The sequence below is a fragment of the Sorghum bicolor genome, chromosome 5, assembly GCF_000003195.3.
Source record: "Sorghum bicolor cultivar BTx623 chromosome 5, Sorghum_bicolor_NCBIv3, whole genome shotgun sequence".
In the NCBI taxonomy this organism is placed as follows: domain Eukaryota; kingdom Viridiplantae; phylum Streptophyta; class Magnoliopsida; order Poales; family Poaceae; genus Sorghum; species Sorghum bicolor.
Window position 1 is genome coordinate 46307214 of NC_012874.2, and position 26767 is coordinate 46333980.

Genomic DNA, 26767 nt, shown 5'->3' on the forward strand with positions numbered 1-26767 from the left:
AAATCGATTTGGACGCACCCAATGGAACTCCTAGATGACGTGTGTCATATGGAATCTTGCTTTTGTCCGTTTATAGACATTGTAAGTTTTAGTGCAAGATAATTGCACAGTTTGCGCCTAATGCACCATAGTCTAAGAAACCATTTGGGACGCACTATTTGGTACTCTTGGATGAAGAGGCCAAAGTGGAAGCTTGGTTCGGTCAGTTTGGAGACAGTGCTAATACTTATGCAAGGTAGGTGCATGCTTTGCATGGAACATACCATATGCTTGGAAATCAATTTGGATGCAACCGATGGACCTCCTTGATGACGTGTGTCATATGGAATCTTGCTTCGGTCCATTTGGAGATATTGTTAGTTTTGGTGCAAGATAGGTGCACAGTTTGCACCTAATGCACCAGTCTAAGAAACCATTTTGGACGCACTTGTTGGTACTCCTAGGTGAAGGGCCTCAAGTGGATGCTCGTTTCGATCTATTTGGAGATAGTGCTAATCTTGATGCAAGATTGATGCATGGTCTGTATGGAACGTACCATATGCTTAGAAATTAATTTGGACACACCCGATAGAACTCTTTGATGACGTGTGTCATATGGAATCTCGCTTTGGTGTGCTTAGAGATAGTATTAGTTTCGGTGCAAGATATGTGCACGGTTTGCGCCTAATGCACCAAAGTCTAAGAAACCATTTTGGAAGCACCTGTTGGTACTTCTAGGTGAAGAGGCTCAAGTGGAGGCTCGGTTTGGTCTATTTGGAGATAGTGCTAATCTTGATGCAAGATAGATGCACGGTCTGCATGGAACGTACCATATATCTAGAAATTAATTTGGACACACCCGATAGAACTCCATGATGACATGTGTCATATGGAATCTCGGTTTGTTGTTCTTAGAGACAATATTAGTTTTGGTGCAAGATATGTGCAAGGTTTGCACCTAATGCACCGAAGTCTAAGAAACCATTTTGGAAGCACCTGTTGGTACTTCTAGGTGAAGAGGCTCAAGTGGAGGCTCGGTTTGGTCTGTTTAGAGATAGTGCTAATCTTGATGCAAGATAGGTGCACGATTTGCATGGAACATACCATATGCTCATAAATCAATTTGGACGCACCAGATGGAACTCCTAGATGACATGTGTCGTATGGAATCTCACTTCGGTCCGTTCAGAGACAGTGTTAGTTTCAGTGCAAGATAGGTGCACGGTTTGCACCTAATGCACCATAGGATAAGAAACCGTTTTGGACGCACCCGATGGTACTCCTAGGTCAAGGGGCTAAAGTGAAAGCTCAGTTTGGTCTGTTTGGAGATAGTGCTAATCTTGATGCAAGATAGATGCACGGTTTGCATGGAACATACGATATGCTCAGAAATCAATTAGGACGCACCTGATATAACTCCTTGATGATGTGTGTCATATGGAATCTTGCTTCGGTTCGTTTAGAGACTGTTAGTTTTGGTAGAAGATATGTGCATGGTTTACGCCTAATGCACCATAAGCTAAGAAACCATTTTATACGCACTCGATGGTACTCGTAGTTGAAGAGGCTCAAGTGGAGGCTCGATTTGGTCTGTTCGGATATAGTGCTAATCTTGATGCAAGATAGTAGCACAGTTTGAATGGAACGTACCATATGTTAAGAAATCAATTTGGACGCACCCAATGGAACTCCTAGATGACGTGTGTCACATGGAATCTCGCTTCGCTCTGTTTGGAGACAATGTTAGTTTCGATGCAGATAGGTGCATAGTTTGTGCCTAATGCACCATAGTCTAAGAAACCATTTTTGACGCACCTGTTTGGACTCCTAGATGAAGAGGCTCAAGTGGAAGCTCGGTTCGGTGTGTTTGGAGATAGTGCTAATCTTGATGCAAGATAGGTGCACGGTTTGCATGGAACATACAATATGCTTGGAAATCAATGTGGATGCACCCGATGGAACTCCTTGATGACGTGTGTCATATGGAATCTTGCTTTGGTCTGTTTAGAAACAGTGTTAGTTTCGGTGCAAGATATGTGCATGGTTTGTGCCTACTGCACCATAGTCTAAGAAACCATTTTGGAAGCACCTGTTGGTACTTCGGTGGAGAGGCTCAAGTGGAAGCTTGGTTTGATCTGTTTGGAGATAGTGCTAATCTTGATGCAAGATAGGTGCATGATTTACAAGGAACATACCATATGCTTAAAAATCGATTCGGACGCACCCAATGGAACTCCCAGATGACGTGTGTCATATGGAATCTTGCTTTTGTCCGTTTATAGACATTGTAAGTTTTAGTGCAAGATAATTGCACAGTTTGCGCCTAATGCACCATAGTCTAAGAAACCATTTGGGACGCACTATTTGGTACTCTTGGATGAAGAGGCCAAAGTGGAAGCTTGGTTCTGTCAGTTTGGAGACAGTGCTAATACTTATGCAAGGTAGGTGCATGCTTTGCATGGAACATACCATATGCTTGGAAATCAATTTGGATGCAACCGATGGACCTCCTTGATGACGTGTGTCATATGGAATCTTGCTTCGGTCCATTTGGAGATATTGTTAGTTTTGGTGCAAGATAGGTGCACAGTTTGCACCTAATGCACCAGTCTAAGAAACCATTTTGGACGCACTTGTTGGTACTCCTAGGTGAAAGGCCTCAAGTGGATGCTCGTTTCGATCTATTTGGAGATAGTGCTAATCTTGATGCAAGATTGATGCATGGTCTGTATGGAACGTACCATATGCTTAGAAATTAATTTGGACACACCCGATAGAACTCTTTGATGACGTGTGTCATATGGAATCTCGCTTTGGTGTGCTTAGAGATAGTATTAGTTTCGGTGCAAGATATGTGCACGGTTTGCGCCTAATGCACCAAAGTCTAAGAAACCATTTTGGAAGCACCTGTTGGTACTTCTAGGTGAAGAGGCTCAAGTGGAGGCTCGGTTTGGTCTATTTGGAGATAGTGCTAATCTTGATGCAAGATAGATGCACGGTCTGCATGGAACGTACCATATATCTAGAAATTAATTTGGACACACCCGATAGAACTCCTTGATGACATGTGTCATATGGAATCTCGCTTTGTTGTTCTTAGAGACAGTATTAGTTTTGGTGCAAGATATGTGCAAGGTTTGCACCTAATGCACCGAAGTCTAAGAAACCATTTTGGAAGCACCTGTTGGTACTTCTAGGTGAAGAGGCTCAAGTGGAGGCTCGGTTTGGTCTGTTTAGAGATAGTGCTAATCTTGATGCAAGATAGGTGCACGATTTGCATGGAACATACCATATGCTCATAAATCAATTTGGACGCACCAGATGGAACTCCTAGATGACATGTGTCGTATGGAATCTCAGTTCGGTCCGTTCAGAGACAGTGTTAGTTTCAGTGCAAGATAGGTGCACGGTTTGCACCTAATGCACCATAGGATAAGAAACCGTTTTGGACGCACCCGATGGTACTCCTAGGTCAAGGGGCTAAAGTGAAAGCTCAGTTTGGTCTGTTGGGAGATAGTGCTAATCTTGATGCAAGATAGATGCACGGTTTGCATGGAACATACGATATGCTCAGAAATCAATTAGGACGCACCTGATATAACTCCTTGATGATGTGTGTCATATGGAATCTTGCTTCGGTTCGTTTAGAGACTGTTAGTTTTGGTAGAAGATATGTGCATGGTTTACGCCTAATGCACCATAAGCTAAGAAACCATTTTATACGCACTCGATGGTACTCGTAGTTGAAGAGGCTCAAGTGGAGGCTCGATTTGGTCTGTTCGGATATAGTGCTAATCTTGATGCAAGATAGTTAAACAGTTTGAATGGAACGTACCATATGTTAAGAAATCAATTTGGACGCACCCAATGGAACTCCTAGATGACGTGTGTCACATGGAATCTCGCTTCGCTCTATTTGGAGACAATGTTAGTTTTGATGTAGATAGGTGCATAGTTTGTGCCTAATGCACCATAGTCTAAGAAACCATTTTTGACGCACCTGTTTGGACTCCTAGATGAAGAGGCTCAAGTGGAAGCTCGGTTCGGTGTGTTTGGAGATAGTGCTAATCTTGATGCAAGATAGGTGCACGGTTTGCATGGAACATACAATATGCTTGGAAATCAATGTGGATGCACCCGATGGAACTCCTTGATGACGTGTGTCATATGGAATCTTGCTTTGGTCTGTTTAGAAACAGTGTTAGTTTCGGTGCAAGATTTGTGCATGGTTTGTGCCTACTGCACCATAGTCTAAGAAACCATTTTGGAAGCACCTGTTGGTACTTCGGTGGAGAGGCTCAAGTGGAAGCTCGGTTTGATCTGTTTGGAGATAGTGCTAATCTTGATGCAAGATAGGTGCATGATTTAGAAGGAACATACCATATGCTTAAAAATCAATTTGGACGCACCCAATGGAACTCCTAGATGACGTGTGTCATATGGAATCTTGCTTTTGTCCGTTTATAGACATTGTAAGTTTTAGTGCAAGATAATTGCACAGTTTGCGCCTAATGCACCATAGTCTAAGAAACCATTTGGGACGCACTATTTGGTACTCTTGGATGAAGAGGCCAAAGTGGAAGCTTGGTTCGGTCAGTTTGGAGACAGTGCTAATACTTATGCAAGGTAGGTGCATGCTTTGCATGGAACATACCATATGCTTGGAAATCAATTTGGATGCAACCGATGGACCTCCTTGATGACGTGTGTCATATGGAATCTTGCTTCGGTCGATTTGGAGATATTGTTAGTTTTGGTGCAAGATAGGTGCAAAGTTTGCACCTAATGCACCAGTCTAAGAAACCATTTTGGACGCACTTGTTGGTACTCCTAGGTGAAGGGCCTCAAGTGGATGCTCGGTTCGATCTATTTGGAGATAGTGCTAATCTTGATGCAAGATTGATGCATGGTCTGTATGGAACGTACCATATGCTTAGAAATTAATTTGGACACACCCGATAGAACTCTTAGATGACGTGTGTCATATGGAACCTCGCTTTGGTGTGCTTAGAGATAGTATTAGTTTCGGTGCAAGATATGTGCACGGTTTGCGCCTAATGCACCAAAGTCTAAGAAACCATTTTGGAAGCACCTGTTGGGACTTCTAGGTGAAGAGGCTCAAGTGGAGGCTCGGTTTGGTCTATTTGGAGATAGTGCTAATCTTGATGCAAGATAGATGCACGGTCTGCATGGAACATACCATATATTTAGAAATTAATTTGGACACACCCGATAGAACTCCTTGATGACATGTGTCATATGGAATCTCGGTTTGTTGTTCTTAGAGACAATATTAGTTTTGGTGCAAGATATGTGCAAGGTTTGCACCTAATGCACCAAAGTCTAAGAAACCATTTTGGAAGCACCTGTTGGTACTTCTAGGTGAAGAGGCTCAAGTGGAGGCTCGGTTTGGTCTGTTTAGAGATAGTGCTAATCTTGATGCAAGATAGGTGCACGATTTGCATGGAACATACCATATGCTCATAAATCAATTTGGACGCACCAGATGGAACTCCTAGATGACATGTGTCGTATGGAATCTCACTTCGGTCCGTTCAGAGACAGTGTTAGTTTCAGTGCAAGATAGGTGCACGGTTTGCACCTAATGCACCATAGGATAAGAAACCGTTTTGGACGCACCCGATGGTACTTCTAGGTCAAGGGGCCAAAGTGAAAGCTCAGTTTGGTCTGTTTGGAGATAGTGCTAATCTTGATGCAAGATAGATGCACGGTTTGCATGGAACATACGATATGCTCAGAAATCAATTAGGACGCACCTGATATAACTCCTTGATGATGTGTGTCATATGGAATCTTGCTTCGGTTCGTTTAGAGACTGTTAGTTTTGGTAGAAGATATGTGTATGGTATACGCCTAATGCACCATAAGCTAAGAAACCATTTTATACGCACTCGATGGTACTCGTAGTTGAAGAGGCTCAAGTGGAGGCTCGATTTGGTCTGTTCGGATATAGTGCTAATCTTGATGCAAGATAGTTGCACAGTTTGAATGGAACGTACCATATGTTAAGAAATCAATTTGGACGCACCCAATGGAACTCCTAGATGACGTGTGTCACATGGAATCTCGCTTCGCTCTATTCGGAGACAATGTTAGTTTCGATGCAGATAGGTGCATAGTTTGTGCCTAATGCACCATAGTCTAAGAAACCATTTTTGACACACCTGTTTAGACTCCTAGATGAAGAGGCTCAAGTGGAAGCTCGGTTCGGTCTGTTTGGAGATAGTGCTAATCTTGATGCAAGATAGGTGCACGGTTTGCATGGAACATACAATATGCTTGGAAATCAATGTGGATGCACCCGATGGAACTCCTTGATGACGTGTGTCATATGGAATCTTGTTTTGGTCTGTTTAGAAACAGTGTTAGTTTCGGTGCAAGATTTGTGCATGGTTTGTGCCTACTGCACCATAGTCTAAGAAATCATTTTGGAAGCACCTGTTGGTACTTCGGTGGAGAGGCTCAAGTGGAAGCTCGGTTTGATCTGTTTGGAGATAGTGCTAATCTTGATGCAAGATAGGTGCATGATTTACAAGGAACATACCATATGCTTAAAAATCGATTTGGACGCACCCAATGGAACTCCTAGATGACGTGTGTCATATGGAACCTTGCTTTTGTCCGTTTATAGACATTGTAAGTTTTAGTGCAAGATAATTGCACAGTTTGCGCCTAATGCACCATAGTCTAAGAAACCATTTGGGACGCACTATTTGGTACTCTTGGATGAAGAGGCCAAAGTGGAAGCTTGGTTCGGTCAGTTTGGAGACAGTGCTAATACTTATGCAAGGTAGGTGCATGCTTTGCATGGAACATACCATATGCTTGGAAATCAATTTGGATGCAACCGATGGACCTCCTTGATGACGTGTGTCATATGGAATCTTGCTTCGGTCCATTTGGAGATATTGTTAGTTTTGGTGCAAGATAGGTGCAAAGTTTGCACCCAATGCACCAGTCTAAGAAACCATTTTGGACGCACTTGTTGGTACTCCTAGGTGAAGGGCCTCAAGTGGATGCTCGGTTCGATCTATTTGGAGATAGTGCTAATCTTGATGCAAGATTGATGCATGGTCTGTATGGAACGTACCATATGCTTAGAAATTAATTTGGACACACCCGATAGAACTCTTAGATGACGTGTGTCATATGGAACCTCGCTTTGGTGTGCTTAGAGATAGTATTAGTTTCGGTGCAAGATATGTGCACGGTTTGCGCCTAATGCACCAAAGTCTAAGAAACCATTTTGGAAGCACCTGTTGGGACTTCTAGGTGAAGAGGCTCAAGTGGAGGCTCGGTTTGGTCTATTTGGAGATAGTGCTAATCTTGATGCAAGATAGATGCACGGTCTGCATGGAACATACCATATATTTAGAAATTAATTTGGACACACCCGATAGAACTCCTTGATGACATGTGTCATATGGAATCTCGGTTTGTTGTTCTTAGAGACAATATTAGTTTTGGTGCAAGATATGTGCAAGGTTTGCACCTAATGCACCAAAGTCTAAGAAACCATTTTGGAAGCACCTGTTGGTACTTCTAGGTGAAGAGGCTCAAGTGGAGGCTCGGTTTGGTCTGTTTAGAGATAGTGCTAATCTTGATGCAAGATAGGTGCACGATTTGCATGGAACATACCATATGCTCATAAATCAATTTGGACGCACCAGATGGAACTCCTAGATGACATGTGTCGTATGGAATCTCACTTCGGTCCGTTCAGAGACAGTGTTAGTTTCAGTGCAAGATAGGTGCACGGTTTGCACCTAATGCACCATAGGATAAGAAACCGTTTTGGACGCACCCGATGGTACTTCTAGGTCAAGGGGCTTAAGTGAAAGCTCAGTTTGGTCTGTTTGGAGATAGTGCTAATCTTGGTGCAAGATAGATGCACGGTTTGCATGGAACATACGATATGCTCAGAAATCAATTAGGACGCACCTGATATAACTCCTTGATGATGTGTGTCATATGGAATCTTGCTTCGGTTCGTTTAGAGACTGTTAGTTTTGGTAGAAGATATGCGCATGGTTTACGCCTAATGCACCATAAGCTAAGAAACCATTTTATACGCACTCGATGGTACTCGTAGTTGAAGAGGCTCAAGTGGAGGCTCGATTTGGTCTGTTCGGATATAGTGCTAATCTTAATGCAAGATAGTTGCACAGTTTGAATGGAACGTACCATATGTTAAGAAATCAATTTGGACGCACCCAATGGAACTCCTAGATGACGTGTGTCACATGGAATCTCGCTTCGCTCTATTTGGAGACAATGTTAGTTTCGATGCAGATAGGTGCATAGTTTGTGCCTAATGCACCATAGTCTAAGAAACCATTTTTGACGCACCTGTTTAGACTCCTAGATGAAGAGGCTCAAGTGGAAGCTCGGTTCGGTCTGTTTGGAGATAGTGCTAATCTTGATGCAAGATAGGTGCACGGTTTGCATGGAACATACAATATGCTTGGAAATCAATGTGGATGCACCCGATGGAACTCCTTGATGACGTGTGTCATATGGAATCTTGTTTTGGTCTGTTTAGAAACAGTGTTAGTTTCGGTGCAAGATTTGTGCATGGTTTGTGCCTACTGCACCATAGTCTAAGAAACCATTTTGGAAGCACCTGTTGGTACTTCGGTGGAGAGGCTCAAGTGGAAGCTCGGTTTGATCTGTTTGGAGATAGTGCTAATCTTGAGGCAAGATAGGTGCATGGTTTACAAGGAACATACCATATGCTTAAAAATCAATTTGGACGCACCCAATGGAACTCCTAGATGACGTGTGTCATATGGAATCTTGCTTTTGTCCGTTTATAGACATTGTAAGTTTTAGTGCAAGATAATTGCACAGTTTGCGCCTAATGCACCATAGTCTAAGAAACCATTTGGGACGCACTATTTGGTACTCTTGGATGAAGAGGCCAAAGTGGAAGCTTGGTTCGGTCAGTTTGGAGATAGTGTTAATACTTATGCAAGGTAGGTGCATGCTTTGCATGGAACATACCATATGCTTGGAAATCAATTTGGATGCAACCGATGGACCTCCTTGATGACGTGTGTCATATGGAATCTTGCTTCGGTCGATTTGGAGATATTGTTAGTTTTGGTGCAAGATAGGTGCACAGTTTGCACCTAATGCACCAGTCTAAGAAACCATTTTGGACGCACTTGTTGGTACTCCTAGGTGAAGGGCCTCAAGTGGATGCTCGGTTCGATCTATTTGGAGATAGTGCTAATCTTGATGCAAGATTGATGCATGGTCTGTATGGAACGTACCATATGCTTAGAAATTAATTTGGACACACCCGATAGAACTCTTAGATGACGTGTGTCATATGGAATCTCGCTTTGGTGTGCTTAGAGATAGTATTAGTTTCGGTGCAAGATATGTGCACGGTTTGCGCCTAATGCACCAAAGTCTAAGAAACCATTTTGGAAGCACCTGTTGGTACTTCTAGGTGAAGAGGCTCAAGTGGAGGCTCGGTTTGGTCTGTTTAGAGATAGTGCTAATCTTGATGCAAGATAGATGCACGGTCTGCATGGAACGTACCATATATTTAGAAATTAATTTGGACACACCCGATAGAACTCCTTGATGACATGTGTCATATGGAATCTCGCTTTGTTGTTCTTAGAGACAGTATTAGTTTTGGTGCAAGATATGTGCAAGGTTTGCACCTAATGCACCGAAGTCTAAGAAACCATTTTGGAAGCACCTGTTGCTACTTCTAGGTGAAGAGGCTCAAGTGGAGGCTCGGTTTGGTCTGTTTAGAGATAGTGCTAATCTTGATGCAAGATAGATGCACGGTTTGCATGGAACATACGATATGCTCAGAAATCAATTAGGACGCACCTGATATAACTCCTTGATGATGTGTGTCATATGGAATCTTGCTTCGGTTCGTTTAGAGACTGTTAGTTTTGGTAGAAGATATGTGCATGGTTTACGCCTAATGCACCATAAGCTAAGAAACCATTTTATACGCACTCGATGGTACTCGTAGTTGAAGAGGCTCAAGTGGAGGCTCGATTTGGTCTGTTCGGATATAGTGCTAATCTTAATGCAAGATAGTTGCACAGTTTGAATGGAACGTACCATATGTTAAGAAATCAATTTGGACGCACCCAATGAAACTCCTAGATGACGTGTGTCACTTGGAATCTCGCTTCGCTCTGTTTGGAGACAATGTTAGTTTCGATGCAGATAGGTGCATAGTTTGTGCCTAATGCACCATAGTCTAAGAAACCATTTTTGACGCACCTGTTTGGACTCCTAGATGAAGAGGCTCAAGTGGAAGCTCGGTTCGGTGTGTTTGGAGATAGTGCTAATCTTGATGCAAGATAGGTGCACGGTTTGCATGGAACATACAATATGCTTGGAAATCAATGTGGATGCACCCGATGGAACTCCTTGATGACGTGTGTCATATGGAATCTTGCTTTGGTCTGTTTAGAAACAGTGTTAGTTTCGGTGCAAGATATGTGCATGGTTTGTGCCTACTGCACCATAGTCTAAGAAACCATTTTGGAAGCACCTGTTGGTACTTCGGTGGAGAGGCTCAAGTGGAAGCTCGGTTTGATCTGTTTGGAGATAGTGCTAATCTTGATGCAAGATAGGTGCATGATTTACAAGGAACATACCATATGCTTAAAAATCGATTTGGACGCACCCAATGGAACTCCTAGATGACGTGTGTCATATGGAATCTTGCTTTTGTCCGTTTATAGACATTGTAAGTTTTAGTGCAAGATAATTGCACAGTTTGCGCCTAATGCACCAAAGTCTAAGAAACCATTTGGGACGCACTATTTGGTACTCTTGGATGAAGAGGCCAAAGTGGAAGCTTGGTTCGGTCAGTTTGGAGACTGTGCTAATACTTATGCAAGGTAGGTGCATGCTTTGCATGGAACATACCATATGCTTGGAAATCAATTTGGATGCAACCGATGGACCTCCTTGATGACGTGTGTCATACGGAATCTTGCTTCTGTCCATTTGGAGATATTGTTAGTTTTGGTGCAAGATAGGTGCACAGTTTGCACCTAATGCACCATAGTCTAAGAAACCATTTTGGACGCACTTGTTGGTACTCCTAGGTGAAGGGCCTCAAGTGGATGCTCGGTTCGATCTATTTGGAGATAGTGCTAATCTTGATGCAAGATTGATGCTTGGTCTGTATGGAACGTACCATATGCTTAGAAATTAATATTGGACACACCCGATAGAACTCTTTGATGACGTGTGTCATATGGAATCTCGCTTTGGTGTGCTTAGAGATAGTATTAGTTTCGGTGCAAGATATGTGCACGGTTTGCGCCTAATGCACCAAAGTCTAAGAAACCATTTTGGAAGCACCTGTTGGTACTTCTAGGTGAAGAGGCTCAAGTGGAGGCTCGGTTTGGTCTGTTTAGAGATAGTGCTAATCTTGATGCAAGATAGGTGCACGATTTGCATGGAACATACCATATGCTCATAAATCAATTTGGACGCACCAGATGGAACTCCTAGATGACATGTGTCGTATGGAATCTCACTTCGGTCCGTTCAGAGACAGTGTTAGTTTCAGTGCAAGATAGGTGCACGGTTTGCACCTAATGCACCATAAGATAAGAAACCGTTTTGGACGCACCCGATGGTACTCCTAGGTCAAGGGGCCAAAGTGAAAGCTCAGTTTGGTCTGTTTGGAGATAGTGCTAATCTTGATGCAAGATAGATGCATGGTTTGCATGGAACATACGATATGCTTAGAAATCAATTAGGACGCACCTGATATAACTCCTTAATGATGTGTGTCATATGGAATCTTGCTTCGGTTCGTTTAGAGACTGTTAGTTTTGGTAGAAGATATGTGTATGGTATACGCCTAATGCACCATAAGCTAAGAAACCATTTTAGACGCACTCGATGGTACTCGTAGTTGAAGAGGCTCAAGTGGAGGCTCGATTTGGTCTGTTCGGATATAGTGCTAATCTTGATGCAAGATAGTTGCACAGTTTGAATGGAACGTACCATATGTTAAGAAATCAATTTGGACGCACCCAATGGAACTCCTAGATGACGTGTGTCACATGGAATCTCGCTTCGCTCTATTTGGAGTCAATGTTAGTTTCGATGCAGATAGGTGCATAGTTTTTTCCTAATGCACCATAGTCTAAGAAACCATTTTTGACCCACCTGTTTGTACTCCTAGATGAAGAGGCTCAAGTGGAAGCTCGGTTCGGTCTGTTTGGAGATAGTGCTAATCTTGATGCAATATAGGTGCACGGTTTGCACGGAACATACAATATGCTTGGAAATCAATGTGGATGCACCCGATGGAACTCCTTGATGTCGTGTGTCATATGGAATCTCGCTTTGGTCGCTTTAGAAACAGTGTTAGTTTCGGTGCAAGATATGTCCATGGTTCGTGCCTACTGCACCATTGTCTAAGAAACCATTTTGGAAGCACATGTTGGCACTTCGGTGAAGACGCTCAAGTGGAAGCTCGGTTTGATCTGTTTGGAGATAGTGCTAATCTTGATGCAAGATAGGTGCATGATTTGCAAGGAACATACCATATGCTTAAAAATCAATTTGGACGCACCCAATGGAACTCCTAGATGACGTGTGTCATATGGAATCTTGCTTTTGTCCGTTTGTAGACATTGTAAGTTTTAGTGCAAGATAATTGCACAGTTTGCGCCTAATGCACCATAGTCTAAGAAACCATTTTGGACGCACTATTTGGTACTCTTGGATGAAAAGGCCCAAGTGGAAGCTTGGTTCGGTCAGTTTGGAGATAGTGCTAATACTTATGCAAGGTAGGTGCATGTTTTGCATGGAACATACCATATGCTTGGAAATCAATTTGGATGCAACCGATGGACCTCCTTGATGACGTGTGTCATATGGAACCTTGCTTCATTCCATTTGGAGATATTGTTAGTTTTGGTGCAAGATAGGTGCACAATTTGCACCTAATGCACCGTAGTCTAAGAAAACATTTCTGACGCACTTGTTGGTTCTCCTAGATGAAGGGGCTCAAGTGGATGCTCGGTTCGATCTATTTGGAGATAGTGCTAATCTTTATGCAAGATAGATGCATGGTCTGCATGGAACGTACCATATGCTTAAAAAATAATTTGGACACACCCGATAGAACTCTTTGATGACGTGTGTCATATGGAATCTCACTTTGGTGTGCTTAGAGATAGTATTAGTTTCGGTGCAAGATATGTGCACGGTTTGCGCCTAATGCACCAAAGTCTAAGAAACCATTTTGGAAGCACCTGTTGGTACTCCTAGGTGAAGAGGCTCAAGTGGAGGCTCGGTTTGGTTTGTTTAGAGATAGTGCTAATCTTGATGCAAGATAGGTGCACGATTTGCATGGAACATACCATATGCTCAGAAATCAATTTGGACGCACCAGATGGAACTCCTAGATGACATGTGTCGTATGGAATCTCACTTCGGTCCGTTCAGAGACAGTGTTAGTTTCAGTGCAAGATAGGTGCACGGTTTGCACCTAATGCACCATAGGATAAGAAACCGTTTTAGACGCACCCGATGGTACTCCTAGGTCAAGGGGCTAAAGTGAAAGCTCGGTTTGGTCTGTTTGGAGAGAGTGCTAATCTTGATGCAAGATAGATGCACAGTTTGCATGGAACATATGATATGCTCCGAAATCAATTAGGACGCACCTGATATAACTCCTTGATGATGTGTGTCATATGGAATCTTGCTTCGGTTCGTTTAGAGACTGTTAGTTTTGGTAGAAGATATGTGCATGGTTTACGCCTAATGCACCATAAGCTAAGAAACCATTTTAGACGCACTCGATGGTACTCGTAGTTGAAGAGGCTCAAGTGGAGGCTCGATTTGGTCTGTTCGGATATAGTGCTAATCTTGATGCAAGAAAGTTGCACAGTTTGAATAGAACGTACTATATGTTAAGAAATCAATTTGGACGCACCCAATGGAACTCCTAGATGACGTGTGTCACATGGAATCTCGCTTCGCTCTGTTTGGAGACAATGTTAGTTTCAATGCAGATAGGTGCATAGTTTGTGCCTAATGCACCATAGTCTAAGAAACCATTTTTGACGCACATGTTTGTACTCCTAGATGAAGAGGCTCAAGTGGAAGCTCAGTTCGTTCTGTTTGGAGATAGTGCTAATCTTGATGCAAGATAGGTGCACGGTTTGCATGGAACATACAATATGCTTGGAAATCAATGTGGATGCACCCGATGGAACTCCTTGATGACGTGTGTCATATGGAATCTCGCTTTGGTCGGTTTAGAAACAGTGTTAGTTTCGGTGCAAGATATGTGCATGGTTTGTGCCTACTGCACCATAGACTAAGAAATCATTTTGGAAGCACCTGTTGGTACTTCGGTGAAGAGGCTCAAGTGGAAGCTCGGTTTGATCTGTTTGGAGATAGTGCTAATCTCGATGCAAGATAGGTGCATGATTTGCAAGAAACATACCATATGATTAAGAATCAATTTGGACGCACCCAACGGAACTCCTAGATGACGTGTGTCATATGGAATCTTGCTTTTGTCCGTTTGTAGACATTGTAAGTTTTAGTGCAAGATAATTGCACAGTTTGCGCCTAATGCACCATAGTCTAAGAAACCATTTTGGACGCACTATTTGGTACTCTTGGATGAAGAGGCCCAAGTGGAAGCTTGGTTCGGTCAGTTTGGAGATAGTGCTAATACTTATGCAAGGTAGGTGCATGCTTTGCACGGAACATACCATATGCTTGGAAATCAATTTGGATGCACCCGATGGACCTCCTTGATGACGTGTGTCATATGGAATCTTGCTTCGGTCCATTTGGATATATTGTTAGTTTTGGTGCAAGATAGGTGCACAGTTTGCACCTAATACACCATAGTCTAAGAAACCATTTTGGACGCACTTGTTGGTACTCCTAGGTGAAGGGGCTCAAGTGGATGCTCGGTTCGATCTATTTGGAGATAGTGCTAATCTTGATGCAAGATAGATGCATGTTCTGCATGGAATGTACCATATGCTTAGAATTTAATTTGGACACACCTGATAGAACTCTTTGATGACGTGTGTCATATGGAATCTCGCTTTGGTGTGCTTAGAGATAGTATTAGTTTCGGTGCAAGATATGTGCACGGTTTGCGCCTAATGCACCAAAGTCTAATAAACCATTTTGGAAGCACCTGTTGGTACTCTTAGGTGAAGAGGCTCAAGTGGAGGCTCGGTTTGGTCTGTTTAGAGATAGTGCTAATCTTGATGCAAGATAGGTGCACGATTTGCATGGAACATACCATATGCTCATAAATCAATTTGGATGCACCAGATGGAACTCCTAGATGACATGTGTCGTATGGAATCTCACTTCGGTCCGTTCAGAGACAGTGTTAGTTTCAGTGCAAGATAGGTGCACGGTTTGCACCTAATGCACCATAGGATAAGAAACCGTTTTGGACGCACCCGATGGTACTCCTAGGTCAAGGGGCTAAAGTCAAAGCTCAGTTTGGTCTGTTTGGAGATAGTGCTAATCTTGATGCAAGATAGATGCACGGTTTGCATGGAACATACGATATGCTCAGAAATCAATTAGGACGCACCTGATATAACTCCTTGATGATGTGTGTCATATGGAATCTTGCTTCGGTTCGTTTAGAGACTGTTAGTTTTGGTAGAAGATATGTGCATGGTTTACGCCTAATGCACCATAAGCTATGAAACCATTTTATACGCACTCGATGGTACTCGTAGTTGAAGAGGCTCAAGTGGAGGCTCGATTTGGTCTGTTCGGATATAGTGCTAATCTTGATGCAAAATAGTTGCACAGTTTGAATGGAACGTACCATATGTTAAGAAATCAATTTGGACGCACCCAATGGAACTCCTAGATGACGTGTGTCACATGGAATCTCGCTGCGCTCTGTTTGGAGACAATGTTAGTTTCGATGCAGATAGGTGCATAGTTTGTGCCTAATGCACCATAGTCTAAGAAACCATTTTTGACGCACCTGTTTAGACTCCTAGATGAAGAGGCTCAAGTGGAAGCTCGGTTCGGTGTGTTTGGAGATAGTGCTAATCTTGATGCAAGATAGGTGCACGGTTTGCATGGAACATACAATATGCTTGGAAATCAATGTGGATGCATCCGATGGAACTCCTTGATGACGTGTGTCATATGGAATCTTGCTTTGGTCTGTTTAGAAACAGTGTTAGTTTCGGTGCAAGATATGTGCATGGTTTGTGCCTACTGCACCATAGTCTAAGAAACCATTTTGGAAGCACCTGTTGGTACTTCGGTGGAGAGGCTCAAGTGGAAGCTTGGTTTGATCTGTTTGGAGATAGTGCTAATCTTGATGCAAGATAGGTGCATGATTTACAAGGAACATACCATATGCTTAAAAATCGTTTTGGACGCACCCAATGGAACTCCTAGATGACGTGTGTCATATGGAATCTTGCTTTTGTCCGTTTATAGACATTGTAAGTTTTAGTGCAAGATAATTGCATAGTTTGCGCCTAATGCACCATAGTCTAAGAAACCATTTGGGACGCACTATTTGGTACTCTTGGATGAAGAGGCCCAAGTGGAGGCTTGGCTCGGTCAGTTTGGAGATAGTGCTAATACTTATGCAAGGTAGGTGCTTACTTTGCATGGAACATACCATATGCTTGGAAATCAATTTGGATGGTTGATGACGTGTGTCATACGGAATCTTGCTTCTGTCCATTTGGAGATATTGTTAGTTTTGGTGCAAGATAGGTGCACAGTTTGCACCTAATGCACCATAGTCTAAGAAACCATTTTGGACGCACTTGTTGGTACTCCTAGGTGAAAGGGCTCAAGTGGATGCTCAGTTCGATCTATTTGGAGATAGTGCTAATCTTGATGCAAGATAGATGCATGGTCTGCAAGGAACGAACCATATGCTTAGAAATTAATTTGGACACACCCGACAGAACTCTTTGATGATGTGTGTCATATGGAATCTCGCTTTGGTGTGCTTAGAGATTGTATTACTTTCGGTGCAAGATATGTGCACGGTTTGCGCCTAATGCACCAAAGTCTAAGAAACCATTTTGGAAGCACCTATTGGTACTCCTAGGTGAAGAGGCTCAAGTGGAGGCTCGGTTTGGTCTGTTTAAAGATAGTGCTAATCTTGATGCAAGATATGTGCACGATTTGCATGGAACATACCATATGCTCAGAAATCAATTTGGATGCACCAGATGGAACTCCTAGATGACATGTGTCGTATGGAATCTCACTTCGGTCCGTTCAGAGACAGTGTTAGTTTCAGTGCAAGATAGGTGCACGGTTTGCACCTAATGCACCATAGGATAAGAAACCGTTTTGGACGCACCCGATGGTACTCCTAGGTCAAGGGGCTAAAGTGATAGCTCGGTTTGGTCTGTTTGGAGATAGTCTAATCTAATCTTGATGCAAGATAGATGCATGGTTTGCATGGAACATACGATATGCTTAGAAATCAATTAGGACGCACCTGATATAACTCCTTAATGATGTGTGTCATATGGAATCTTGCTTCGGTTCGTTTAGAGACTGTTAGTTTTGGTAGAAGATATGTGTATGGTATACGCCTAATGCACCATAAGCTAAGAAACCATTTTAGACGCACTCGATGGTACTCGTAGTTGAAGAGGCTCAAGTGGAGGCTCGATTTGGTCTGTTCGGATATAGTGCTAATCTTGATGCAAGATAGTTGCACAGTTTGAATGGAACGTAGCATATGTTAAGAAACCAATTTGGACGCACCCAATGGAACTCCTAGATTACGTGTGTCATATGGAATCTCGCTTCGCTCTATTTGAAGTCAATGTTAGTTTCGATGCAGATAGGTGCATAGTTTTTGCCTAATGCACCATAGTCTAAGAAACCATTTTTTACCCACCTGTTTGTACTCCTAAATGAAGAGGCTCAAGTGGAAGCTCGGTTCGGTCTGTTCGGAGATAGTGCTAATCTTGATGCAATTTAGGTGCACGGTTTGCACGGAACATACAATATGCTTGGAAATCAATGTGGATGCACCCGATGGAACTCCTTGATGACGTGTGTCATATGGAATCTCGCTTTGGTCTGTTTAGAAACAGTGTTAGTTTTGGTGCAAGATATGTGCATGGTTTGTGCCTACTGCACCATTGTCTAAGAAACCATTTTGGAAGCACATGTTGGCACTTCGGTGAAGACGCTCAAGTGGAAGCTCGGTTTGATCTGTTTGGAGATAGTGCTAATCTTGATGCAAGATAGGAGCATGATTTGCAAGGAACATACCATATGCTTAAAAATCAATTTGGACGCACCCAATGGAACTCCTAGATGACGTGTGTCATATGGAATCTTGCTTTTGTCCGTTTGTAGACATTGTAAGTTTTAGTGCAAGATAATTGCACAGTTTGCGCCTAATGCACCATAGTCTAAGAAACCATTTTGGACGCACTATTTGGTACTCTTGGATGAAGAGGCCCAAGTGGAAGCTTGGTTCGGTCAGTTTGGAGATAGTGCTAATACTTATGCAAGGTAGGTGCATGTTTTGCATGGAACATACCATATGCTTGGAAATCAATTTGGATGCAACCGATGGACCTCCTTGATAACGTGTGTCATATGGAACCTTGCTTCATTCCATTTGGATATATTGTTAGTTTTGGTGCAAGATAGGTGCACAATTTGCACCTAATGCACCATAGTCTAAGAAAACATTTCTGACGCACTTGTTGGTACTCCTAGGTGAAGGGGCTCAAGTGGATGCTCGGTTCGATCTATTTGGAGATAGTGCTAATCTTGATGCAAGATAGATGCATGTTCTGCATGGAACGTACCATATGCTTAGAATTTAATTTGGACACACCCGATAGAACTCTTTGATGACGTGTGTCATATGGAATCTCACTTTGGTGTGCTTAGAGATAGTATTAGTTTCGGTGCAAGATATGTGCACGGTTTGCGCCTAATGCACCAAAGTCTAATAAACCATTTTGGAAGCACCTGTTGGTACTCTTAGGTGAAGAGGCTCAAGTGGAGGCTCGGTTTGGTCTATTTAGAGATAGTGCTAATCTTGATGCAATATAGGTGCACGATTTGCATGGAACATACCATATGCTCTGAAATCAATTTGGACGCACCAGATGGAACTCCTAGATGACATGTGTCGTATGGAATCTCACTTCGGTCTGTTTAGAGACAGTGTTAGTTTCAGTGCAAGATAGGTGCACGGTTTGCACCTAATGCACCATAGGATAAGAAACCGTTTTGGACGCACCCGATGGTACTCCTAGGTCAAGGGGCTAAAGTGAAAGCTCGGTTTGGTCTGTTTGGAGAGAGTGCTAATCTTGATGCAAGATAGATGCACAGTTTGCATGGAACATACGATATGCTCCGAAATCAATTAGGACGCACCTGATATAACTCCTTGATGATGTGTGTCATACGGAATCTTGCTTCGGTTCGTTTAGAGACTGTTAGTTTTGGTAGAAGATATGTGCATGGTTTACGCCTAATGCACCATAAGCTAAGAAACCATTTTAGACGCACTCGATGGTACTCGTAGTTGAAGAGGCTCAAGTGGAGGCTCGATTTGGTCTGTTCGGATATAGTGCTAATCTTGATGCAAGAAACTTGCACAGTTTGAATGGAACGTACTATATGTTAAGAAATCAATTTGGACGCACCCAATGGAACTCCTAGATGACGTGTGTCACATGGAATCTCGCTTCGCTCTGTTTGGAGACAATGTTAGTTTCAATGCAGATAGGTGCATAGTTTGTGCCTAATGCACCATAGTCTAAGAAACCATTTTTGATGCACATGTTTGTACTCCTAGATGAAGAGGCTCAAGTGGAAGCTCAGTTCGTTCTGTTTGGAGATAGTGCTAATCTTGATGCAAGATAGGTGCACGGTTTGCATGGAACATACAATATGCTTGGAAATCAATGTGGATGCACCCGATGGAACTCCTTGATGACGTGTGTCATATGGAATCTCGCTTTGGTCGGTTTAGAAACAGTGTTAGTTTCGGTGCAAGATATGTGCATGGTTTGTGCTTACTGCACTATAGACTAAGAAATCATTTTAGAAGCACCTGTTGGTACTTCGGTGAAGAGGCTCAAGTGGAAGCTCGGTTTGATCTGTTTGGAGATAGTGCTAATCTCGATGCAAGATAGGTGCATGATTTGCAAGGAACATACCATATGCTTAAAAATCAATTTGGACGCACCCAACGGAACTCCTAGATGACGTGTGTCATATGGAATCTTGCTTTTGTCCGTTTGTAGACATTGTAAGTTTTAGTGCAAGATAATTGCACAGTTTGCGCCTAATGCACCATAGTCTAAGAAACCATTTTGGACGCACTATTTGGTACTCTTGGATGAAGAGGCCCAAGTGGAAGCTTGGTTCGGTCGGTTTGGAGATAGTGCTAATACTTATGCAAGGTAGGTGCATGCTTTGCACGGAACATACCATATGCTTGGAAATCAATTTGGATGCACCCGATGGACCTCCTTGATGACGTGTGTCATATGGAATCTTGCTTCGGTCCATTTGGATATATTGTTAGTTTTGGCGCAAGATAGGTGCACAGTTTGCACCTAATACACCATAGTCTAAGAAACCATTTTGGACGCACTTGTTGGTACTCCTAGGTGAAGGGGCTCAAGTGGATGCTCGGTTCGATCTATTTGGAGATAGTGCTAATCTTGATGCAAGATAGATGCATGTTCTGCATGGAATGTACCATATGCTTAGAATTTAATTTGGACACACCCGATAGAACTCTTTGATGACGTGTGTCATATGGAATCTCGCTTTGGTGTGCTTAGAGATAGTATTAGTTTCGGTGCAAGATATGTGCACGGTTTGCGCCTAATGCACCAAAGTCTAATAAACCATTTTGGAAGCACCTGTTGGTACTCTTAGGTGAAGAGGCTCAAGTGGAGGCTCGGTTTGGTCTATTTAGAGATAGTGCTAATCTTGATGCAATATAGGTGCACGATTTGCATGGAACATACCATATGCTCTGAAATCAATTTGGACGCACCAGATGGAACTCCTAGATGACATGTGTCGTATGGAATCTCACTTCGGTCTGTTTAGAGACAGTGTTAGTTTCAGTGCAAGATAGGTGCACGGCTTGCACCTAATGCACCATAGGATAAGAAACCGTTTTGGACGCACCCGATGGTACTCCTAGGTCAAGGGGCTAAAGTGAAAGCTCGGTTTGGTCTGTTTGGAGAGAGTGCTAATCTTGATGCAAGATAGATGCACGGTTTGCATGGAACATACGATATGCTCCGAAATCAATTAGGACGCACCTGATATAACTCCTTGATGATGTGTGTCATATGGAATCTTGCTTCGGTTCGTTTGGAGACTGTTAGTTTTGGTAGAAGATATGTGCATGGTTTACGCCTAATGCACCATAAGCTAAGAAACCATTTTAGACGCACTGGATGGTACTCGTAGTTGAAGAGGCTCAAGTGGAGGCTCGATTTGGTCTGTTCGGATATAGTGCTAATCTTGATGCAAGATAGTTGCACAGTTTGAATGGAACGTAGCATATGTTAAGAAACCAATTTGGACGCACCCAATGGAACTCCTAGATTACGTGTGTCATATGGAATCTGGCTTCGCTCTGTTTGGAGACAATGTTAGTATCGATGCAGATAGATGCATAGTTTGTGCCTAATGCACCATAGTCGAAGAAACCATTTTTGACGCACATGTTTGTATGATTAGGCTCAAGTGGAAGCTCGGTTCGGTCTGTTTGGAGATAGTGCTAATCTTGATGCAAGATAGGTGCACGGTTTGCATGGAACATACAATATGCTTGGAAATCAATATGGATCCACCCGATGGAACTCCTTGATTACGTGTGTCATATGGAATCTCGCTTTGGTCTGTTTAGAAACAGTGTTAGTTTCGGTGCAAGATATGTGCATGGTTTGTGCCTACTGCACCATAGTCTAAGAAACCATTTTGGAAGCACCTGTTGGTACTTCGGTGAAGAGGCTCAAGTGGAAGCTCGGTTTGATCTGTTTGGAGATAGTGCTAATCTTGATGCAAGATAGGTGCATGATTTGCAAGGAACATACCATATGCTTAAAAATCAATTTGGACGCACCCAATGGAACTCCTAGATGACGTGTGTCATATGGAATCTTGCTTTTGTCCGTTTGTTGACATTGTAAGTTTTAGTGCAAGATAATTGCACAGTTTGCGCCTAATGCACCATAGTCTAAGAAACCATTTTGGACGCACTATTTGGTACTCTTGGATGAAGAGGCCCAAGTGGAAGCTTGGTTCGGTCAGTTTGGAGATAGTGCTAATACTTATGCAAGGTAGGTGCATGCTTTGCATGGAACATACCATATGCTCAGAAATCAATTTTGATGCACCCGATGGAACTCTTAGATGACGTGTGTCATATGGAATCTCACTTCGGTCCACTTGGAGATAGTGTTAGTTTCGGTGCAAGATTAGAGCACGGTGTGCATGAAACATACCATATGCTTGAAAATCAATTTGGACACACCCGATGGAACTCCAAGATGATGTGTGTCATCTGATATCTCACTTTGGTCAATTTGGAGAAAGTGTTAGTTTTGGTGCAAGATTGGTGCACGGTTTGTGCCTAATACACCATACTCTAAGAAACCATTTTGGACGCAACCGATGGTACTCCCCGCTGAAGAGGCTCAAGTGGAAGCTTGGTTCGGTCTATTTGGAGATAGTGCTAATCTTGATGCAAGATAGTTGCATAGTTTGTATGGAACGTACCTTATGCTCAGAAATCAATTTGGACGCATCTAATAGAACTTCTAGATGATCTGTGTCATATGTAATCTTGTTTTGGTCCATTTGGAGAAAGTGTTAGTATCGGTGCAAGATAGGTGCACGGTTTGCGCGTAATGCACCACAGGCTAAGAAACCATTTTGGACGCAGCCGATGATACTCCTAGGTGAAGTGGCTCAAGTGAAAGCTCGGTTCAGTCCATTTAGAGATAGTGCTACTCTTGATGCAAAATAGGTGCACAGTTTACATGGAACGTACGGCTTCCTATTTGGGGTTGAGGTTGGCGCTGATCGTCAGTGCTTTGTCGTCAGAGCCGTTGGTGTCGAGCGGGATTTTCTTCGTGTCGTCTGCTTGTTCAAAGTTGCCCGCCTGACGTTTAGGCTCTAGAGCCTCAGTGGCGAGGGCCTCGAGCTTCGAGGCAAGTTTGGTGGAGCTCTCAACGGCTTCTCCATACCCGACGCACTCGACGTCGCACTGGTATGCGTGCTCGTAGGAGGAGCTAACGGTGATGACTCCCTTGGGTCTGGGCATCTTCAGCTTCAAGTAAGTGTAGTTGGGGATAGCCATGAACTTGGTGTATCCCGGTCGTCCGATGATGGCGTGGTATGTGCCGCGAAATCCCACCACTTCGAAGGTGAGAGTTTCCTTCCTAAAGTTGGCCGCCGTGCTGAAACTGACTGGCAGGTCGATTCGACCTACCGGTAACGTATTCTTCCCTGGCACGACGCTATGGAAACCGCCCGTGCTTGGTTGGAGCTGCGCCCTTTCGATGCCAAGGAGGTCGAGGGTCTCGAGGTAAATGATGTTCAGGCTGCTGCCGTCGTCCATCAGGACCTTCGAGAGCCTGGTGTTGACGATGATAGGGTCGACGACAAGCGGGTAGACGCCGGGAGCGACCACCCTATCGGGGTGGTCGTCGTAGTCGAAGGTGATGGGGGTGCTCGACCAGTTGAGATACTGGGGCACCGCCATCCTAGAACGTACCATATGCTCGGAAATAAATTTGGATGCACCCGATGGAACTCCTAGATGATGTGTGTCATATAGAATCTCGGTTCAGTCCGTTTGGAGACAATATTAGTTTCACTGCAAGATAGGTGCACAGTTTGCACTAATGCACCATAGTCTAAGAAACCATTTTGAACGCACCTGTTGGTACTCCTAGGTGAAGAGGATCAAGTGGAAGCTCGGTTTGGTCTGTTTCGAGACAGTGCTAATCTTAATGCAAGATAAGTGCACAGTTTGCATGAAACATACCATATGCTCAGAAATCAATTTGGACACACCCGTTGGAACTCCTAGATGATGTGTATCTTATGGAATCTTGTTCGGTCTGTTTGGAGAGTGTTAGTTTCAGTGCAAGATAGGTGCACGGTTTGTGCCTAATGCACCATAGGCTAAAAACCCATTTTGCACACACCCGATGGTAATCCTAGGTGAAGAGGCTCAAGTGAAAGCTCGGTTCGGTCTATTTGGAGATAGTGCTTATCTTGATGCAAGATAGGTGTATAGTTTGCATGGACAGTACGATATGCTCAAAAATCAATTTGGACGCACCTGACGGAACTCATAGATGACGTGTGTCATATGGAATCTTGCTTTGGTCCGTTTCAAGGCAGTGTTAGTTTCCGTGCAAGATAGGTCCACAGTTTGCGCCTAATGCTCCGTAGTCTAAGAAACCATTTTGGAAAATCTGTTGGTACTCAAAGGTGAAGAGGCTCAAGTGGAAGCTTGGTCCGGTCTGTTTGGAGATAGTGCTAATCTTGATGCAAGATAGGTGCATGGTTTGAATGGAACGTACCATATGCTCAAAAATCAATGTGGATGCACCCGGAAATCCTAGATGACGCGTGTCATATGGAATCTCGCTTCGGTCCGTTTGGTGATAATATATGTTTTGGTGCAAGATAGGTGCACCGTTCGCGTCTAATGCACCCGCAGTCTAAGAAACCATTTTGAACGCACCTGTTGGTACTCCTAGGTGAAGAGGCCCAAGTGGAAGCTCGGTTCGGTCTGTTTCAAGACAGTGCTAATCTTAATGCAAGATAGGTGCATAGTTTGCATGGAACGTACCATATGCTCAGAAATCAAATTGGACGCACCTGATGGAACTCCTAGATGACGTGTGTCATATGGAATCTCATTCGGTCTGTTTGGAGACGATATTAGTTTTAGTGTAGGATAGGTGCATAGTTTGCGCCTAATGCACCATAGTCTAAGAAACCATTTTGAATGCACCTATTGGTACTCCTAGGTGAACAGGCTCAAGCGGAAGCTCGGTTCAGTCTGTTTCGAGACAGTGCTAACCTTAATGCAAGATAGGTGCACAGTTTGCATGGAACGTACCATATTCTCAGAAATCAATTTAGACGCACCCGTTGAAACTCTTAGATGACGTGTGTCATATGGAATCTCGTTTGATCTGTTTGGAGAGTGTTAGTTTTAGTGCAAGATAGGTGCACGGTTTGAGCCTAATGCACCATAGGCTAAAAACCAATTTGGAGACGCCTGATGGTACTCCTAGGTGAAGAGGCTCAAGTGAAAGCTCAGTTCAGTCTATTTAGAGATAGTGCAAATCTTGAAGCAAGATAGGTGTACAGTTTGCATGGAACGTACCATATGCTCGGAAATCAATTTGGACGCACCCGATGGAACTCCGAGATAACGTGTGTCATATGGAATCTCACTTTGGTCCGTTTGAAGACAGTGTTAGTTTTGGTGCAAGATAGGAGCACAGTTTGCGTCTAATGCACCATAGTCTAAGAAACCATTTTGGAAAATCTATTGGTACTCTAAGGTGAAGAGACTTAAGTGGAAGCTTGGTCCACTCTGTTTGGAGATAGTGCTAATCTTGATGCAAGATAAGTGCACGATTTGTATGGAACATACCATATGCTCAGAAATCAGTTTTGATGCACCCAATAGAACTCTTAGATGACGTGTGTCACTTCGGTCCACTTGGAGATAGTGTTAGTTTCGGTGCAAGATAGGTGCACCGTGTGCCTGAAACATACCATATGCTTGAAAATCAATTTGGACACACCCGATAGAACTCCTAGATGATGTGTGTCATCTGATATCTCACTTTGGTCAATTTGGAGAAAGTGTTAGTTTTGGTGCAAGATTGGTGCACGGTTTGTGCCTAATACACCATACTCTAAGAAACCATTTTGGACGCAACCGATGGTACTCCCCGCTGAAGAGGCTCAAGTGGAAGCTCGGTTTGATCTATTTGGAGATAGTGCTAATCTTGATGCAAGATAGTTGCATAGTTTGCATGGAATGTAACTTATGCTCAGAAATCAATTTGGACGCATCCGATAGAACTTCTAGATGATGTGTGTCATATGTAATCTTGTTTTGGTCCATTTGGAGAAAGTGTTAGTATCAGTGCAAGATAGGTGCACGGTTTGCGCGTAATGCACCGTAGGCTAAGAAACCATTCTGGACGCACCCGATGGTACTCCTAGGTGAAGTGGCTCAAGTGAAAGCTCGGTTCAGTCCATTTAGAGATAGTGCTACTCTTGATGCAAAATAGGTGCACAGTTTACATGGAACGTACCATATGCTTAGAAATCAATTTGGACACACCCGATGGAACTCCTAGATGACGTGTGTCATATGAAATCTCTCTTTGGTCCATTTGAAGATAGTGTTACTTCAGTGCAAGATAGGTGCACAGCTTGCATCTAATGCACCATAGTCTAAGAAACCATTTTGGATGCACCTGTTGGTCCAAGGTGAGGAGGCTCAAGTGAAAGCTCGGTTCGGTCTATTTGGTGATGGTGCTAATCTTGATACAAAATAGGTGCATGGTTTGCATAGAATGTACAATATGCTTGGAAATCCATTTGGATGCAACCAATGGAACTCCTAGATGACATGTGTCATATGAAATCTCACTTTGGTCTATTTGGAGATAGTGTTAGTTTCGGTGCAAGATAGGTGCACAGTTTGCGCCTAATG